Source organism: Ambystoma mexicanum, chromosome 2q (genome assembly GCF_040938575.1).
Source record: "Ambystoma mexicanum isolate Mex_15411 chromosome 2q, UKY_AmexF1_1, whole genome shotgun sequence".
Classification (NCBI taxonomy): domain Eukaryota; kingdom Metazoa; phylum Chordata; class Amphibia; order Caudata; family Ambystomatidae; genus Ambystoma; species Ambystoma mexicanum.
The window spans coordinates 180,508,914-180,525,223 of NC_090924.1; positions in this window are offsets into that span (position 1 = coordinate 180,508,914).

The following is a 16,310-nucleotide window of genomic DNA, read 5'->3' on the forward strand; positions in this document are numbered from 1 at the left end:
GGGGCTCAAATGGGAATGGGGAATGGTTCCTGCAAGGAGGACTTACCGGGTCCTCCTATGTCGGAATGACCTGGTAAGTTCACATTGCAGGAACCCGGTTTGGAGGCAGCCATGGAGCTAGTAGCTCCATGGTTGCCTCCAAACTCGTAATGAGGCCCATTGATTATTGTGGCAGTAAAATTCCTAGAAAAATGCCTGGGAAAGAGGACCACCTCTGTTAATCAACAAGGACTAGATGGAAAAAAATGACATTTTTAATATTGATGTATGACCCGTTGAGATGGCCTCTATTTTGCTAAAATGTTTCAGTATTAAACTATTGTAAGCAAATAATAATACAAAAAAAAAAAAAAAAAAAGATGGCGCACTCATCTCCCCTCCTCGCCCCGCCTGTCTCCTTTCGTGGTGAATGCATTCTGGGACAGGACATTTCGCACTTGATTACATGCAGCATTTGCTTACCAGTCTGCATGGAGCGCCCCCTGCATTAGCTCTAGAGTAAACACTGCCAGGGTGCAAAAATGAATTGATCGAATGTGATTTTTGCCATAGCGTGTTATCATGCAAACTGCACTTCCTCCAGTGCAAAGCTTCCATAACATGGCCCCAAGGGTCAGAGGAAATCTCTTATCCTTGCCATTTGGAAATACTTTACATGACAGAAGAAATGTATTACAAAAAGTAAGAGAGCGTTCATAAACTCAGATCTGGAGCACATTAGCCGATGGGCATATTCCTTTGCATCCTCGAGAAGCTGAAGCACGAATACAGAGGAGCTCAACGGGGCTCATGTCAAACGCCCTGGGGCTACATGCCAGTACTGAAACACGATAAACATAAAGTACTGCGTGTGCTAGCTAGGGGCTGATATGCTGGCTCTTCCCCGCGGAAATTAACTCTGGCTGTGGAAGCTTGAGGTACTCCAGTCAGTCACATTTCGCAAAGCATGCCAGCCGGCTGTAAAATGCACTGGTGTGTAGAGGGGCCAGCCTGCCCCTACTTTTTGTGAGGAGGTGTCTCGGTGCTGAGAAATGGCTCTGGTGTCAGGAGCCCTGGCTTGACCTTGCTACGCTCTCACTTGACTATGTTTACTAATACTAGGGAAATCACGTCTGGCGCCATGCATCTGAGTTACATCTGTCAACATTGGGAACACTTTGGAGCAGGACCAATGCCAATGCATACGGATAATAAATAGTCTACCTTTATAAGAGCCAGATCTGCTTTGAGTTAAAACCGGCGTTGATTGGTATGTTGCATTGAGGGTTACATGTGATATATACTTATAGTCCACGTTTCCATGGTGCGTTTTGTGTGTGTGTGATATCACCCCTTACAAAACTTTGAAGTGCTCATACTCTAGATTTGGCTTACCCTCTTGACCACAATGAGACATCATGGGAACACCACTCTACATCACTGGGACCCATTTCATTCAGTTTTCCCCATTATAGCGCCCTTTAAAAAAAAAAAAAGCACACTCTGCCTGTCATCACCCCAACTACCTGGCTGATAGCTACTGGTAGATCACATCGAAGACAATTAGTACACGTTTTTGACCTGATTTCACCAAAACCTATATTGGTGGGGAATTGGGCTTGGGTATTGACAAAGGTGGGGGGGGGTGTGGGGAGTAGGGTTGAGGGGGTATGGGGGACACAGTATAGCTCAGTGGCAATACGCTCCTCTTGGAAGCAAGACAGCACAGAGCAACACAGGTTCGAATCCCAGGCCCATGTTTAGACACCTCTTTCTGTTTTTATAAATAACCAATTATAACTCATATAATCCATTTTCAATTAAATGTGGCAAAGCAGTAATGGATTCGATGAAATCACATAGTTCCTGCGGATATATATGGGGAATGAAGGACTGACGGAGGAAAGTACCACATGCAGTAGATGTCTCTTGCCATAAACTTTCAATCTCTCTTGCAAAGTAGGAGACGAAATCACATAGTTCCTGCGGATATATATGGGGAATGAAGGACTGACGGAGGAAAGTACCACATGCAGTAGATGTCTCTTGCCATAAACTTTCAATCTCTCTTGCAAAGTAGGAGACGAAATCACATAGTTCCTGCGGATATATATGGGGAATGAAGGACTGACGGAGGAAAGTACCACATGCAGTAGATGTCTCTTGCCATAAACTTTCAATCTCTCTTGCAAAGTAGGAGACGAAATCACATAGTTCCTGCGGATATATATGGGGAATGAAGGACTGACGGAGGAAAGTACCACATGCAGTAGATGTCTCTTGCCATAAACTTTCACTCTCTCTTGCAAAGTAGGAGACGAAATCACATAGTTCCTGCGGATATATATGGGGAATGAAGGACTGACGGAGGAAAGTACCACATGCAGTAGATGTCTCTTGCCATAAACTTTCAATCTCTCTTGCAAAGTAGGAGACGAAATCACATAGTTCCTGCGGATATATATGGGGAATGAAGGACTGACGGAGGAAAGTACCACATGCAGTAGATGTCTCTTGCCATAAACTTTCAATCTCTCTTGCAAAGTAGGAGACGAAATCACATAGTTCCTGCGGATATATATGGGGAATGAAGGACTGACGGAGGAAAGTACCACATGCAGTAGATGTCTCTTGCCATAAACTTTCAATCTCTCTTGCAAAGTAGGAGACGAAATCACATAGTTCCTGCGGATATATATGGGGAATGAAGGACTGACGGAGGAAAGTACCACATGCAGTAGATGTCTCTTGCCATAAACTTTCAATCTCTCTTGCAAAGTAGGAGACGAAATCACATAGTTCCTGCGGATATATGTGGGGAATGAAGGACTGACGGAGGAAAGTACCACATGCAGTAGATGTCTCTTGCCATAAACTTTCAATCTCTCTTGCAAAGTAGGAGACGAAATCACATAGTTCCTGCGGATATATATGGGGAATGAAGGACTGACGGAGGAAAGTACCACATGCAGTAGATGTCTCTTGCCATAAACTTTCAATCTCTCTTGCAAAGTAGGAGACGAAATCACATAGTTCCTGCGGATATATATGGGGAATGAAGGACTGACGGAGGAAAGTACCACATGCAGTAGATGTCTCTTGCCATAAACTTTCAATCTCTCTTGCAAAGTAGGAGACGAAATCACATAGTTCCTGCGGATATATATGGGGAATGAAGGACTGACGGAGGAAAGTACCACATGCAGTAGATGTCTCTTGCCATAAACTTTCAATCTCTCTTCCAAAGTAGGAGACGAAATCACATAGTTCCTGCGGATATATATGGGGAATGAAGGACTGACGGAGGAAAGTACCACATGCAGTAGATGTCTCTTGCCATAAACTTTCAATCTCTCTTGCAAAGTAGGAGACGAAATCACATAGTTCCTGCGGATATATATGGGGAATGAAGGACTGACTGAGGAAAGTACCACATGCAGTAGATGTCTCTTGCCATAAACTTTCAATCTCTCTTCCAAAGTAGGAGATGAAGGCACAGAGTTCTGGAAGCTCAATAAAAGAACAACCATCACTCTCAAGGCAGTCGGAGTTGTGATGCACTTCTTTCCCGTATCTGCCCACAGCAGTGGGCATACGCAGTAAGCACAGGCCAGGGATTGGAGGTGGGCAGTGCACATTTGACGCAGCAATATATTGTGAAGCTCTGGTAGTTGTAGTTCAGCTTTGCCATCCTACAACAAGAGCAAAAGATGTCAGATATCATAAAAGGTAAAATGGCCTCTTTTGAAGAGCTACCATTCTGAACCACTGCCACAGCAACAGGGCTTGCCCCGAGACCACGACACTGGTCCCAACAAGCCTGTGCCATTTTACCTTAAGTGACAGAAAGGGAATGTTCTGGAAGTTAACATGAGGATACTCAATACATTTTACCTAATGATTTGGAGAAAATCCTCATAGCCTACCATCATGTGTCTTATCAATATGCTTGTGAATTCCCACCTGCTATAGAACAAGTCTTCAGTTGGTCCTCTAAAAAGACTCAAAATCAGGGACTTCGAAATGTAAGGGAAGCACATATGGAAATACGTTTAGCTACGAGCCATATCAATAGGAAGGCAGACAGCGCCATCTTAAAATGCACAGGCAGCCATTCAAGGAACGCCTTCCCAACTGTTTCACTAGTGGAGTTTTCCTTGCTAAATTATCTGGACCTTTTTGGATCTGACCCTGACTTTTGGACTTTTGGACCCTGTGAATTGGCGGTTTACATATCTTGCTTTGGCTGGTTATAAGATAAGGGATAGGACTCCCTCTAATACTGTGGCAGGGGAATCTGTTGATGAAAGGAACACAAGTGCCGCCAATGCCTGGTACAGGGAGGAGACTCGGGCTAAAGGTTCTCCTTGAGCCGCTAGGTGTGCCCTGTACAGGATTCTATGATCAGGCAATGGAGAGAAGTTGTGCCCTGCGCACGCTTCCATGCAGTTTTCGTTTCTGCTGGATTACTGTACAACCAGGTTCAGGAGGTGGGAAGGCAGACTAAGAGTGCCCATCGAGCAATTGGGTGTTTTCTGCACTGGTTCTATTTTTCGTTTCTGTGTGCCTGAATTGGTGTCTTTCTAGTTGTATCCTTTATACATTTTTCACATGTGTTGCTGCTGTCTTTTGCTTATTTTGCACGTGCCACTCTGCTAACAGGACATCATCACTCAGCACTTCTACACTGTGCAGAAATAGGGCATTTCGCGTATGCCTTCTGACCCATCACATTTTTAATACAGTGTACTTTATGCATAGGCACATAAGCTGTGATGTGGTAACACGCCTCGTTTGCATTGGTGCGTGTCATTTTTTTTCTCTGACTGGACTACCATCTGGACAACTGTAAAGCCAGAAGGAGGGTAGGGGAGTCGGTTTTGAAGGGCACCTCTCCAGTTATTGGGTTCTGCCTACACTGGTTTTCTTTTTAGAGCATTTTTTTATTCGTGTTTTTACAGTTTTATTTCAATGTATATTGTTGATGATGCCATTTCTTGTTTATCTGCAGGTACCTGTGATAATAGCACATTAGCACATTGCACTTTTTTATACCATGCACAAACAGGCATTTTTGTGCATGCCTTTTGGTGCATAGCACTTGAGCGTCTCACACTTTGTACCCTGTCTATAAGTTAGGGGTTGCTTACAGATGTCCCCCCTAATTCATGGAACATTTACTTAGGTGCAAAGTGACTTTGCACTGCCAACAAACACCTTAAACCAGGCCTAATTCACAGAGCTGTGCAAACCGTATTTTTGCAGAGCAAAGTCACTTTGCACTGCAAAGGTACTCTGCTCCGCACTAAATGGGCCTAATTCACAAAAAAAGCACTATGTCTGTTCTACTTAGTGCTTTTTTTTATTTTTAAACTAGGCACAATTCACGCAGTGCAAAAATACACCTTGCACCGCTCTGTATATTATGCCCAGTTCAACGTGTTGTCAGGACAAAGTTACTTTGCACATACTAAAGTTCCATGAATTAGGGGTCGATTCATGGAAGTTATAGCGTAGATAATAGGCTACTTGCACCCAATCTGCGCCCAATCTGTGCACGCAACTCTGTCGATTCATGGAATCGAATGCACAACACTTTTCCTGGACTTGCGTGGATTTCCCGCTGGCCTGTCACGTCTGTGTGAGTTGTCCAGGACCTTGTGTGAGTCTCAGAGCAGAGGGTGGGCGTGGCCTGGAAAGAGGGCTGGGAAGGGGGCAGAACACCGGAAATGGGGACTTGCTTGCAAAGAAGTGGGCGTTCTGAGGCACTGCCTGCAGGCAGTCCCTCCCACACCCTCTATTGCGCGGCAATAGATGTATTTGTGGAATCGATCGCGCAACGTCTCCACTGGGAAATATCCATGCAAGCCCTTCATAGGATCCGCCACCCAAAGGCTGGCGTAAGTACACTTGCGTGTAGGATTTTCAGTGCGCAGATGGTATTGCATGAAGGATTCGGGATTCATGTACTGAATCAGGGTTCCGATGTAACGTAGGGTTGCACGTAAGCTGTGTAGCGGGGTACAGAAACATTTTACGTGAGTTTGCAGCACAATTCCAAAGTTATTGCTGAGTTTTGAATTTTCATTCACATGTTGTCGGGGTGCCGGATACACTTGAGAGGGACCCTGCGCAGGCTCCCTGAGTCACAGGCATGCTTATGGGGGACCCCCACACTGTTTGAAGGGTGTGTGTATTCACGCCCGGGGAGAGTGCACAGGTAGCTGATCTGGCAGTTCGCATGTGGGTGTGTCGGTGCGTTCAATCCGTCACTTGCAAATACGGTTACTTTGCTCAAACAATTCCATGAATACGCATTGCAGCATTTCTTTTTCTGCACGCAAGCTCATGCAGTGTCCATCTCAGCGCATGGCCCTCGCATGATTTCTGCACAAAATTCCATGAATCAGCCCCTAAGTCTGTAGCAGTGCTCGGAATCCTCTCCTCTTACCATTGCCATAGCAACCATTGTAAACTAAACTGTAAACGAAACTGCAATCAAATACGGCTGAATCAATAGCTGCTGGTGCCTCTTCATGTAGCGCGCTATAACACTCTACATATGTCTCCACTTGTGGCCTTAAAATGGATACAGCCGTATTTCATTACAGTTTCATTTAATTCAGTAAGCCAATAGTATGAATATACTCGTTTAGACACGAGCACGGTTGTGCAACACTTTCAGTCATTTGCGCAACGGCAAAGAGCATTTTACTTATCTCACTTACAGATTTTCCTTGCTATCATATATGTTTTTTAATTGAATTATTCCTCTTCGCCTCCAGAATAGGGAATCGTTACCAATTCGGGGAACATTCTTATGATTACAACACCAATCGAAATATTGAAATCCTATCGGTCAGTGCTCTTTCATTTCCTCCGTTTTCAATTCTGATTGCGATACTCCTCCCTGGGATGCATTAGTTTTGGACTCAGAAGCTTAGTGACACTACAGGTCAGTGCTATATATACATTACACCTTCTCCACAGCTCTGAAGTGTATTAAGGACTTTTAACATTGTAGGTCACTTCCGTTGGACTAGTAAGATTGGGTTTGCCTCACCTTATGATGCACTTGTGTGCTGTGTTGCCCTGGGTGTTTCAGCACATGCCATCTAATTGATTTTGTATGTAATGCGCAGCATGTCGCTTCAAGATTGGCTAGCATGGAACATTGACAGTAACAAAACCACCAATGTTTTAACAATTGTTTTTCTTAGTTTTTGTTTTCTGTGTTTGTCCTTCTTTTATTATCCTCTCATTATTTGTATCCTTTATTTTCTCTAATTGTCCTATAAAATGTTTGATTCTATTCATGACATCATGGCTCGTTCACATTTGGACACACACATCCTTGGTTCATTCCCAGTGTTCACGAAAGCACTGGCACCATTATGAGCATTTTATTTTTGGGATTATTGTTCGCAAGCTCAACTAACAACACTATAAGACTTTTTTTTTTTTTTGTTGTGTATTTTTTGTTGGGTATTTATTGTTGACCATAGTAACTGTCTAGAGCCCTAAGTAGATATTCACTTCACAAAACACGTGTTGGCTCATGGTGTGTATGGTTTGTTTGATGTAAGCATGCTCACATTTAATAGGTTAGAAACAAGAGAAATGAGGTCACACAGATGATTACTACACTTCTAATCAAGCACATTTGATTCCACTGGTGGAAGGGGACAAGAAGCTAAGTAAAAAAAAATAATCATTATAAACATCATATTTTAATATTTATCACAATCAATATAATAGCATACAAATGTACATTATATTCACACAATAACATAATAAAAAATACATTGTAGTATACATTCATGTAAGCAAATTGAATGAATTGTCAAAAACAAAGAAAAACTAGTACTCCGAATGGCCAAACATTTACTAACAGCTGTATAAAGAATCCTCTGTAGTTAAATGAACGATGTTTGGATTGGCCAATTCTAAAAGTGCTGACAATAAACTGCTAAGTGCCAAAATGCTGGCAAAAAAAGTGCTGAGTGCCTACTACATGTAAACAATACCTCTGGATTATCAAAGTAGTTTCAGAGACACTATTTATCTAATTCCCACAAGGGCTGATGGTCGCCTTACTCAGGGCGTACTAGTAAGTTGCAACTAACAATTTATAATGACATTCACAAATACACTTAATAATCAAACAACTGAGATCCATGCTTGTTTCATTGTTGGCTTTCAAACTTGATTGTCGATTTCAATGTCTTTGAAACATGAATGAAAGACAAAAACAAAAGAAAAAGAAGAAAAAATACATATATATTAAAAACAAAGAAATGACTGAGCTTTCTATACCTAACCACCCAAATAGAATTCAACATTTATGAACTTTCCGTAATAGGCCGAACAATTTTAGATTAATTTACCTATATTAGTCCATATAAGGCGCAGAGAATAATAATTTTTTCACGCAGCCCAAAACGAAACAGATGGCCTTTATTTTGCATCTGTGGAGATAAAAAGATACATGGGATCCAATTAATTTTCCCAAATTCCAACCATGTTGCAAACCGAAAACAAGGTCCAATTGAACACATTGAGCTGCCTCTCTAAAAATATATACTGACCTGAATTATTTATCAATGCAGAGTATATGTGTCTGTGAGATACTAATCCCGCTCTGCGTAGGTTTAAGAAGATGGTTTCATAATAAACAACATTTTTTCAGCCGTAACATGGGCCTCCATTGCTGTCAAAAGGCAATCAAATAGAGCCTAAATGCATACAAAGGAAGGAAAACGCATTTCAAACACTGAATAAAGACTAGGGGCATCTAATGGCAATTAAACAAACATAGAGACTGCCAGATGTCTAACTTAGTCAAAAATGCATGTCTGTATTCTTGCTACCCTTCCATTCCTCTTGGGCCGACGCATAAAGTCAATGCATTTCTACCAAGAATCTTTAAGTGCCAAAAAATATGCCTTTTTCACTATAATATACGTTTAGATGTGGCAAAAGGCTGATTAGAGTAAGCCCCCTAGCAGAGCAAGTTTAACTAAAGTGAGTCATTTGATATACAATTTTAATGTTGCAATCGAATCTTGGTCTTTTGATACATTGAGTTTTCACCTCTCTATTCACAATTGTTGGTTATGGTGGCAGCTTCAGATGTTGTCTCGTTTAGTGAGGAACAACTGGTGGAGGCCATTAATGTGCCTTCATGTTTTGATAATCTTGAGGCTATGGCTAACTCAGGAGACGGGGCAACCGTCACTAGCGATAGTATCCTCAAACTTAAGAAGAAAAGATTTAGAACAGAAATGCAAAGCCACCTGTTGACAGAATACCTTAAAAAGAATATTATCCCTCAAGGCCTCTTGGTTAGAAGTGAACCTTGTCTATTTATAGATGATGAAGAATATAAAACTTTATTCTCAGGTGTTGCGACTAAATGTTGTCGTGACTGGATGCTGTTGACAATAAATACAGCTTTAAAGAAAAGTGCTATCATTGAGGAGGAAATAGAAAAAGCTGAAGCATTATTTGCTTTAGATACCACAATTATGAACATCAAAGAAAAACTTGAATTGATAGAAAAACATACTAAAGAATTTGTGAAAATAACCACTAATAAAAAGATGGACAAATTAAAAAAAGATATTCAAGCTTTCTCCAAAGAAGTGGCTCACCCTTATCTTTCCTCAGATTATCAGGGCACTGGCCATTGGCGAGACCCTAATAATCCAGAATTTGGACAGAATCCCTCACAGAAGAAAGTGACTTTTGCTGATACATCATCGGATGTCAGTGGATCATACCCTACCAAAAATAATGGAGGCAATAGAGGCCGCAATTGGCAGAGAGAGCACACAGGGGACTTGGGCAACCATACTGGCATTATCAGAATTAAGCACAACAAGCCAATTTTGTTCCCCAAGGATCTAACACTACATATCCACCTCCTAATCTGTCACAAGGGTCAGCTATGTCTTCTTCCTGATATTGCTACTTGGTGGAAGTCCTTTGTCTCCTGACTGCTTGACTTTGTGTGTTCCTGCTCCCCCTGACAGCAGCACTGCGAGCCCCGTTCCCTGGAGGGGGCGGAGCCTAGCGTGCACACGTGACGGATCACGTGACTTGAATCAAGCACAAATTGCCGGCAGAACCGCCCGTGCAACGCTGATATTGCTACTTGTGGGAGTCCTTTGTCTCCTGACTGCTTGACTTTGTGTATTCCTGCTCCCCCTGACAGCAGCACTGCGAGCGTGTTGCTCTTGCTGCGAGTCCCGTTCCCTGGAGGGGCGGAGCCTAGCGTGCACACGTGACGGATCACGTGACTTGAATCAAGCACAAATTGCCGGCAGAACCGCCCGTGCAACGCTGTTATTGCTACTTGGTGAGAGTCCTTTGTCTCCTGACTACTTGACTTTGTGTGTTCCTGCTCCCCCTGACAGCAGCACTGCGAGCGTGTTGTTCTTGCAGCGAGTCCCATTCCCTGGAGGGGGCGGAGCCTAGCGTGCACACGTGATGGATCACATGACTTGAATCAAGCACAAATTGCCGGCAGAACCGCTGTGCAACGCTGATATTGCTACTTGGTGGGAGACTTTGTCTCCTGACTGCTTGGCTTTGTGTGTTCCTGCTCCCCCTGACAGCAGCACTGCGAGCGTGTTGCTCTTGCTCGAGTCCCGTTCCCAGGAGGGGGCAGAGCCTAGCGTGCACACGTGACGGATCACGTGACTTGAATCAAGCACAAATTGCCGGCAAAACCACCCTTGCAGCGTTAAGCCCCAGAGGCAGTAAGGGCTGGAGATGCTGTTGTGCTGTTTGGCTGTGACCTGTGAGTAACTGGAACTTGGGTCTTGTGCTGTATAATTCATCCTCAAGCACCTCTTCAGCTCTAAGGGTTTGGGGTGGAGAGTCGGACTCTGGCAGCTCCACAAGCTGTCGGGCGTTCCCTACTCTGAGACTGAGCGCTCCTCTTGGTTCTTTTGACGACTGTGGCTATTCCTAAAAATCGATACATTCTGTTTATGTATTGATTAAGAACATTATCAACTCTAGTTCTTAATACATCTTTTCTTTTAATTTTTAGGGTGGGGGGGTTGCATAGATCCATTTCCTTCTGTATTTTTAATCCATGAGTGTTCTTGGGACATTTGTCATTTTTGCCTGAGGTTGCCTCTGGTTTTTTAGTGTTATATTTTTAGATCGCAGTGTTCATAATTTTATCGACTGTTGTGTACGTTGTTTTGTGTATTTTAAGGAAAAAATTAATCATTGTATCTTAGGTCTAGTTTTAGCTTATCCGAGTATTGTTATTTTCTCAAGTCCCCTGTATTTCTTTCCTGGGCCTTGGTTCTCTCTGAATGACACGTAAGGGACTGCGAAGTCAGACAGCTATGGAGGCCTCACTGGCTTCAACTCCGTCCTCTACTGGTAATTTACCTTCTGTTTCACCAGTTACTACTCTGTTAGATGCTCCCTCCCCGGTTATACTGGGGAATTTACATCATGTTCCGGCAGCTGTCCCCTATAACCCTTTACTCCTTAAAACCCTGGTCCAGGCTCAAATTCATGTCAGTAATAGGTCTGAGGTACTCAATGTTATGGGTATTATTCCACGCAATACAGCTTATAACAGCTGTATTTTTAATGGAACTAATGATATCTCGATAGATACACAGGAAGAACATCTAGCAGGTACCTTAGCCTCTAATCTTGCGGAAGGTGCTACTCTTCAAAAGGATAAGGGCCACTTGGATTACTCTAACAACAATATGGTTAATATTGTTCTGTCAACACCTGCCCACCCTCATCCCAGGACACCTATATTATCTGTTATGGCGGCTGACCCTGTAGCAAGTGCCTCTGCATTACCTATGGTGACGGTCAATGGGAACATTGTTTCTCCTCCCACTGAACCTTCGCCAGAGGTTAATTCCGCAGCTAGGGGCATTAATCATACTTCGACTATTCATGTCAATTTGTCTACGAATGTGGCTGGAACTCCATACACTCCTACAGGGCAGTCTATACCTATTTTGATCAAAACTCCATTTAACAAAACCCATAATTCAATCCTCAAAACAAAATCCAATCTGGGTACCCTAGGGAAACCAATTCAAGGGAAAAATATTTCACACTTCTTTGGAAAGAGGACTACATCTAGTACCCTTGTTAAATCTCTTCACTCACTTCCAACAGTGTCTTCATTAGATCACACTAATCTAGTCGATGTAGTTAAGAAATTGGAGATTGGAGACCCTTTAGCTCAGGATATTGACGATATCAGCATTATAGAATGTGCAGACAAGGCAATTGCTGATAGTCACCTGGGCCCCAATTGTAATAATACAAATAATGCCACCCAGCAAATCTGTGACGATTCCTTTGCAGGCTCTCCTTCTGATCTCATCAATTTTATTGATGAATACACAGAGAAACAAAATTGGTTGAAAGAAAGGGATCTACTCCCAGACTCAAAAAAGGATCAGGGCAGCAAATCTATCTTACATCATACTCTTAAAGGGGCAGATGAAAGAATTAAACTTTCTCAACCTACTATCTCTGCTCTTAATATGGTTCTGAGTTCCTTTAGTGAGTTAGTATGATAATATATGGTCTGAGGTCAGATCTCACTCTCTCCTCCTATCGGAAATCTATTCTACGTTAGAGGGCCTTGACAGATTTGAAGAGTTAGTTAAAATTATTAAGGAAGAACATCCACTTTTGACCACACACGGTCCTGACCCAATCTCTCCTAATCAACTACTGTCTGAAGCCCATATCGTACATAAAGGGCTCACTGCGACCACACCAAGTATACAAGATGTAGTTTTAGTTAAGGGCCTGGTTCCCACGGTGCCTCAAGGCCCAGCTTTGGATTTCTGTAGCCATCCATCTATGATTTTGACAACTATTCCCGAGGGTATGCGAGAGGTCACTGGATCGAAGGCAGTACATCTTACCCCTCACACCAAACTCACTATGGTACTTATGGAGGAGAAAGTTCAAGAGGAATCGGTCGGTCCACTTCCTAATCTTATTGTTCAAGGTCTTCCCCTTGTGGGTAGGTCTTTAGAACCAGTAGATACTTCTAAGGGTGCCCTCATCGCCTCTTCATCGGAATTTATATCTATTCCGACTTCAGAGAATCCATCTGTTTCCACTGAACCCATCAAAGAAATTTTACATCAAAAAGTTTTGCCCTGTATAGAAAGGAAAAGGAAAATTACTCAGCAAATGAAGAAAAATAAAAATCAGAAGAACGTGAAAAATCTAAATTCATATACGAACCAATTTTTCAAAAATCTCTTCATGGCAAATACTTTAGCTTCTTCATCTATGACTCCCGTTCCAAAGGGGACCGGGAATTCTGTTGAACCAGTGGCTTCTCTGACCCCTATTCCTACTATGGTGGCTACTGTGGCCACTGCTGACTTACTTACCACTACAGCAGCTCTAACTCCCTTACCATATGGTTTGGCTGATGGTCCCTCGACTAACAACACTCCTTCCCTAGTAGTGGGACCTAATATTGAGGGGGCAGTGGACTCTGTGGCTTCTAGTACTTTGATAACAGTTCCAACTCCACTAGAGCCGATCTCCATTAATGCCTCTACGGTGCTAACTACCAATATCATTGCAAAGGATTCCTCTTTGGCTGCAGTACTCCCTATTATTCCTTCTAATTGCATATCAGGGATAGATCAGAGCCGTTCAGAGACTACTCTGCCAACGATTACAGCAAACTTGGTTAACATTGATATGGTCAAACACTTATTCCGGGAGATCCTGCTTCCTAAAACTGTAGGTGGGGCAGTGCCTAAGCCTAATATATGCCCATCCCAGGATGGGGCTTCTTCTACCCTGCCCCTACCTTTGGCCCCATCGCTCATTTCTGTTACTGAGGGTCCTCCTGCTAATATTGAGCTTATAACGAGGGTCGGTGGTACGGGAGTTCAACTACAGAGGGATTTGTCTGCCCCTCTCTCTATTAACCCATCCTCTTTAAGTTTTCCTATTGCGGGCCCGATTATGGGCCGTGAAGGTGTCCCCTCTGGGCTCGACTCTGTTCATTACAACACTCCTTTCAATTTATGTGAAAGATTTCCTGTGGGTCCAAATGGTATTCAAAATAGGACTATACTAAGAGGTGCTAGGGGCCCCGATTTGGTGGTTGATTCATTAACTCAGTTTACTAAAAAGATCTCTGATTCTCTACCTGATTTATCAGAATCGAAAGTTCCTCGTGACATTATACAGCTTACCAGCCTTTGGGGTCAAGATACGCCAATCTGTTTAAATCGTGGTAATATTTTAAAGATTTTTCATCAACTTCCCTCGCTCTCGCTCATCTCTAGCTATGACATGGACAGCATTTTCTTCCCCATTCGGGATCGGGTAGATGTAAGCAATATCGTTCTTAAATCAAGAGTGGTTCTGGACTTGATCATGGGGCATAGGGAAGGATTAAAGCAACTTGGCTTTGAAGCAAATTTACTGGAACCCACTCAGTTCTCCAGTAACAATGGAGGGGGTGCATAATATAGGGGTAATCTCACTATGGTATATCATCCGGAAAGAACCCCACAGCCCCAACGCAGGCAATTTATGCCCAAATCTAATGGAAACTTTTGCAATTGGGCACAGGTTACCGCAGGTCTGTGGAAATGAGTACCCTCTGATTAATTTAGAACTCTCTCCAGATGTTCCTCCCGTGAATAGCTTTGGGTTTCTCTCCTGGAATTCTAGAGGTAATTCTCACCTCTTTACGAACTTAGACACTGTCATTCTGATTAGGGCTTCACATTGTTTCTTTCTCCAAGAAACCTGGATGCTCTCAACTCCCGTTTTAGATGGGTTTGATATCTTTTCTCAAAATGCTAAGCCCAGCTTGGGAGGGAGGCCGTCGGGTGGTCTTCTTATAGGATTAAGAACTTCTTTAGGTTTTAGGACTAAGGTGCTTGTGGACACGCATTTTGGTATCTTGGCCCTGGAGGTGTTCTCTCTTGCTCTAACGGTTATTCTACTTCTGGTTAATGTATACTGGCACAAGGGAATCTCTCCTCTTGAGCCGTTTCTGCAAGAGTTAACGGATATGCTTCTTTCTTGGAGATCTTTGTACCCCAGGGGTAAACTGATCCTGGCAGGTGATCTTAATTCGGATTGTTCTATCTCTTCCGAATCCAAATATGACGACTTGGGATTGGCTATGGAGGATGATTCTCGCCTAGGCCTGAAATTCGCACGGGGTCGCCGTTGGAATCTCGCCTTGGAATCAGTGGGTCTAACTTGTCTCAATGGTTTTTATGACGCTATTAATTTACCTCGTCCCACATGGCGTAGATCCTCATCAATATCTACCTTAGACTACGTGTTTGTAGATCACTCTCTTATTCCTTTCTCCTCTAATGTCGAGGTTTCTTTCAATTCATGGAGTGATCATGGTATCCTCCGGGTCTCATTTCTCTGTCCCTTTCCCACTAAGTTTTTGCCTGTGGGGGGTCCTACCCATCTCCAAACTGTGGGACAAGGGACAGGGGTACGTTGGACTCCTCTTAATATCAGTGTACTTAATCATAAACTGATTCTTTCTTTTAACCATACTTCTCTCAGTTGAAAATTAGCAGTTTTTAATATAGTCCATTTTGATAGCTTTCTCAATGCTCTCCAGTGTAGTATTCATAGCCAGCTCAGGAAAGGTGTTTCTAAATTATCTCACCCTCATAGATTTGACCAAGAATTGGCCAATGTAAAGGGTCTCACTAGGAAACTCATTAGAGATATACAAGCCCTAGATCTTGAATGGGCTGACAAAAAAACAAAAATTAAAACTATTCGCCAAAAATATAAAAATTATTGTAAGTCTAGAAAAGCTACTATGCTACAAAATGATGCAGAGCCTATGCTTTCAGTGCTCATAAAACGAGATCTGAGGGCATGTTGGGTTACGGTATCTAGTTTAGACAATGAGGCGGTGGCCGACCAGCTGAATGCCATCCCTGAGGTTCAATGGGTTGGGCACTACACTAAACTCTTTGACATTGGGGGTGAGGAATTAGTTTCCTGTCTGTTGGGGAACAACCCCTCTAGGGACTCATGGAAGCCTCCTACTGATTCCGAGACAGTACTAGGACTCATCTCCAATGCCAAGAAATCTAGGGCTCCGGGCCCTAATGGCCTCACTAACAATACATTTAAAGCTGAGCCAGATCTCTGGGCTAACCTTTCTTTACTCTTTCAAGATGTCGTTAACTCTGGGAAGGTACCTACTAGTTGGCAAACTGCTCATATTGTACCAATCTTTAAAAGAGGCTTGCGTAACGAGGTCAAAATTATAGGCCTATCTCGCTTATTGATGC